Below are 5,485 nucleotides of genomic sequence, written 5' to 3'. Positions count from 1 at the left end.
TTAGAAAATTTCATATTAGTCCTTTTTCTTTTTTTTTCTCTTAGAAAAATTATAAAGTTAGAATTGTATTTAATGTGAAAATTAAATATATAGTAAATAAATTAAGAAAATACTAATTTTACTTTTGATGTTAATAACAAATAAAATTTGAATAGAAATCTTCCGTTCTAATAACTAATATATTTTTATTAACATTATTATAATACAAATGCTTCTTTAAAATTTTAATTTCCGTCGATTTTAGCTGAAGATATAAAAGAAAAACTTAAAGCTAAAAGATATTATTGCACCTCTCTTCTCTTGATTTATCTCTTTCTCTTTTCCTTGATCTGTTTCTTCTTCCAAAGATAAATAATAAATTAATTTCGAACACCTCACATTCATTCAATCTTAGCAGAAAAAGAACCTAAAAATGTAAGAATCATTATATTACGATCATAAGATGAGAAATTGATAATTAAAAAATTAATTAATGAAATAATTAATTTAATTAATGAAACATAATTAAACATAATTCAATAATAAAAAATTAAAAAATTAAAATTTAAAATTACATTATTACATTAAAAAATTTAAACATTCAAAGATTGATTTTTATTATTCGATAAACTTATTTAATCGATATATATAGTATTAAATGGATATATACACACATATTACACGGAGATAATTATCACGTGACAATATTTTTATTTTATTTTATTCACATTAAATTTATTTCTTTAATATATATATAAATAATATAAATATATATATATATATATATATATATATATATATATAATAAATATAATATATATTATATTAATATAATAAATGTAATATATATAATTTATATTATAGTTAAATAAATATTTATCGATATTCATCGCAAAATGTTAATCAAAAATTTCCTGAAGATAAACACGACATTTCTATTAATGCAATGCATATGAATGAACAATTCAACTATTGAAAATATAAATCAATATAAATGAAAACTCTCAAGTATTATCTATCTATTAAGATAAAATCTAATCTTATTATATATCTTATTATATATCTACGTATTAGATCTATTAAGATTATAAAATAATTTTATTTTATTGCTCATCTAAATCAAGTACATGTTATTACATTGCAATTTCATAATACATATATTAATAATAGAATTAAATATTCTCTATTATATATATTATTTTAAAATCATTCTTCGTAACTTTATAGATGATAAAAATGAAAAATATTGAAAATAACATTACAATCATATTTTCACGAAAAATATAATAAAATAATAAAATAAATATTTAAGTATTATTCTTATATATTATATATTATATTATTATATATATCTTATATATCTTATATCTTATATATTATACAAAAAAAATTTTAATGTATTTTTAAATATGAAAAAAATCATAGAGAATAAATTTTCTTTATTTTAAAAATAGTAAAATGTAATGAAACGCTACAGTTTCTTTTATTATTTTTTTTTTGATTTGCAAATGAACTTGCAAAAATATAGAAATGATAAACTTTAATTTATACTGCTTCGTCATATTTTATTTGGCAGTGAGCCAGTTTATAAAACATTCGCATTGACTTTTAATATGTGTTATTTAATATAATTTTATACGCGACTAGGTCGCAATATTATTTCTAAAAAAAAAATTATAACTATTTTTATTGATTTTTTTATGTATTTTTTATACTATAACTTCCCGTGAGTTTAATTTTTTCAGTGTGAATGTAGTTTCAAAATGATTTTTATGTGTAATATTTGTAATTAAAAATTCATTTCTTTAAAAGAAATGAATATAAGAAAAAAGTGAAATGTTTTCTATAATGCATCATTTCCAACAATTATTTTAAAATAAAAAATATTTCGATATTCAAATTAATATTTTATATATCATATTAGTATTATTTTTATATATCATATTTTTCAATATACACAAAGCATTCCAATTATTGAAATAAAAATCATTAATGTTTAATTAAAAGAAAAATCTATACAAAAAACAAAATACTATCATAATAATTTTTATATTTTAAGCTACTGTTAACTATAAGAATATAAATAAATATAAATCAATAGATTGATCATTAAATTAATTTATGATATAAAATATGAATAAATATTAAATAATATATGTCATATTCTCTCAATATGAAAAAATATAAAAATAAAATATTAAAAAATTATATATTGTTATTCTTATTCTAAATCATTAATAAAACTATCAGAATTATCTTTAATTATGTGAAAAAATAAAAATTAAAATATAATTCATTATTTTCACTTTTATTATTTATTATATGTAAAATTTATGTTTCGTTAAAAAATTAAAACTATTCACAATTTTCAATGTTTTTCATGTTTTTAATAAAATTTACTAATAAATAAAATTTAATTGAAAATTTTATTAATTATTAATATATTTTATACGTATATATTAATTATTTATATATTATAATACATATTTATATATATTTATATATATATTTATATATTATACATTATTTATATATTATAATATATAATTATAATACATAATATATAATGTATTTTATAATTTTTTAATTTATTGTCATAATTAAATATCTTTTCCAATATTGAATTGAGAATGTCTAAAATTGTTTAATACATCTATATTATATATTATTAGCTATTATATTGATTCAAAAAAATTCTGAATATTTGACAAAATCATTCAAAAATGTAATAAAACAGTATAAAAAATAAAAAGAATATAATCTTGCTGTAATTGAAACAAAGAAAAAAAAACAGAAATTATTAATATATGTATTATATATGTATATTTTAATAACAATAACTGAAATAATTAATAAAATTATTATTAAATATTATTCAGATTATTAAATTTTATTAAAAATACAGAAAATCTTAAGAATAATTCTTAAAATTTTTTAATTAAGAGCTATATTTCCATTATTGCCTTTTATTAATCAACAAATAATTATATAAAACAACGAATATTTTATCAATGAATTATTTTATTTTTTCTAATGAAAATTTTAATATTTATATATCTAAACAAAAAAATTTGTCTAGACTATAGAAAAAACAATTAGATCAATTGAATATAAATATCATTTAGCAATATCAATCATCTCTTATATTCGATATTTAAAATTTGTAGTCTGGGATATCTTTTTATGGATTGTAAATCCAATAATTTATTTTCCATCATAATTTAAACTCGTGAAGTAATGCAAGCTAATATATTGTACAAGGCAAATAACGTAGCCTTCTGATTACAATAAAGATAATGATATATAAATATTAATGCAATAAGAAGATACAAGTTAATCATTAGATCAATACAAAAAAGTTATTAAAAAATATAATTATTCTATTTTATCAAATAAAAAATTTAAAGAAAATTTTATATAATAATTAATGATAAGTTGGATCATCTATTCCAAAATAAATAATAAATGAAAAAAATTTAGCATAATATAAATATTATTTGTAATAATTATAGGCAATTTTCACATTATGTTATTAATTATATGTTTATGAAATCATAAATTCAGAAATTAAATATGTATATATAATATGAAATATTAAAAATTATTATTGGAAATATACAATTAAATTGTATTAAAAACAATATTAAAATTATACAAATTAAATAATAAAACAAAACAAAAAGAATTTCAATAGATTTTCACGCGTTTAATCAAAGCGTATCAACATTGCAAATATCCATAACTATAAATTATATAAGGAAGTAATTTCTACATAATCCCATGATAACAGAAGTATCTGGGGAGAACAAGCAATATGAGTGTTGCCAGAATGCGGATGCACGAAATGGTTTAAATTGCACACGTATCACGCAGCGCACAATTGCATAAAACTAACTTACTAATTTGTTAGTTCCCGATTTGCTGCTCTAGAAACGGTGAAATAATTTATATACCACATGTGCCATGTATACCTGTAACATATCCTTGAATGGAAACTTTGGATGAAAATTACCTATAATAGTAATCATTTATTTTTTTAAAAGAGAATGTTTGGAAATAAAATAATAATAAAGATAATTGCATTAATAGAAGATAATTTCCATATTTTAATATTAATGATTAATAAACATTAATAAAAGAAAATGTCCATAATAAATAAAATAATTAAAATATTTATATAAAAACAACAAATAATTATACAAAACAACGAATATTTTATCAATGAATTATTTTATTTATTACATGCTAGTATTTAACAATACATAATTTTATATGATAAGTAAATTAATATTTTTTAAAATAGTATGAAATACATATTTTTAATGTAATTAATTTTTACTTAGATTAAATCATAAAACTTTACTTGATATTCACATTCATATAAATTATGTATTCATTTCATTGAATATCTTTTTCAAGTCCAAATTTATACTGCGTCAATAACAATTAATCACTGGAAACTAACGTCATTATTTTCCATAAGAGATTATTATCGACATTCGTACTCTCAAAATTATAATATATTACACTTCACGAAGTTTTCTGCTATGCAAAATATTATATTATTGTAAATTCATGTTACATACATAGATATGCATATTCACATATTCTTAAATAACATAATCGGATTCACACCCGGATTCAATATTGTATAATTTACATTGATAAGCTCCCTTTTCATTTTGAACGTATCGATTTTAAAGTAAATACATGTTTCAATTAATACGTAATCACGTTGCTTGAAATGTTTAAAAAATGTTGTATTTTTTAAAAAGTTAAAATCTCTATTCTTATAAAAACTCAATATATCTAACCAGTGTTTTTTGTATTTATATAATATATATGATAGGAGACAAAATTTTATCGAATTTACGCAAATATTATGCACATAAATTTGCATCGTTATAAAACAGAAAATATCTTATAAATTAATCATTACAATGGAGTTTTAATATAAGAGATTAAATCAGATATCTTAAGGCGCAATCTGTTGTATAATTTATCATTAATAACATTTCTTGTTATTTGTAAAAGATAAACATTAAATTATATAAATAATAATTATATAAATAATAATATATGGATATTTTATTATTAAAATTGTTTTATATATTTGTTTTAATATTATTTTAATTTACGTAAAAGAGTTATGAATTAATATTACATGGAAAAATCAGAAGCCAATCAGTGTAAATTACATTGTTTAAAAATGATTATATAAAAATTTCAAAAATTTCTTTATATTAAATCTTCAGTTGATAAATTAATTAAGTTAATATTAAACTATTGAAGTATTTATTTAATTGAATCGTTTGATCGATAAAAAGATTTTTTAATTATCATTTTCAAAGGATGTAATTTACACTGGTGAAACTATTGCGATTCCGATAGTTATCAATTATCAATAAGAATAAATAATTTCAGTATGGTCTTTTCTACAATTCTGAAAATATTTTGCAGTATTTTAGGATATTCGTATTTGAGGATGAAGAATAACTTATATGAG

The 5,485-nt window shown here is 17.5% G+C and overlaps 1 long non-coding RNA gene across 2 annotated transcripts; it reads right to left on the bottom strand.

Moving 5' to 3' along the window:
- Window positions 1-273: 273 nt before the first annotated feature.
- LOC107965780 lies at window positions 274-4,787 on the bottom strand. Of its 2 annotated transcripts, none has more exons than XR_001706193.2 (3): window positions 4,445-4,787; window positions 3,879-3,991; window positions 274-406 (listed from the first exon to the last, which is right to left on the bottom strand). It is a non-coding gene; the product is annotated as an uncharacterized LOC107965780 (long non-coding RNA). The 2 variants fall into 2 exon arrangements; XR_001706194.2 differs by having other exon boundaries at window positions 3,879-3,950; window positions 4,445-4,786.
- Between the last annotated feature and the right edge of the window lie 698 nt (window positions 4,788-5,485).

The sequence above is a fragment of the Apis mellifera genome, linkage group LG7 (assembly GCF_003254395.2).
Source record: "Apis mellifera strain DH4 linkage group LG7, Amel_HAv3.1, whole genome shotgun sequence".
Lineage (NCBI taxonomy): Eukaryota > Metazoa > Arthropoda > Insecta > Hymenoptera > Apidae > Apis > Apis mellifera.
The sequence above is the reverse complement of the archived record's forward strand: the minus strand, read 5'-3'. Positions and strand labels throughout refer to the sequence as shown.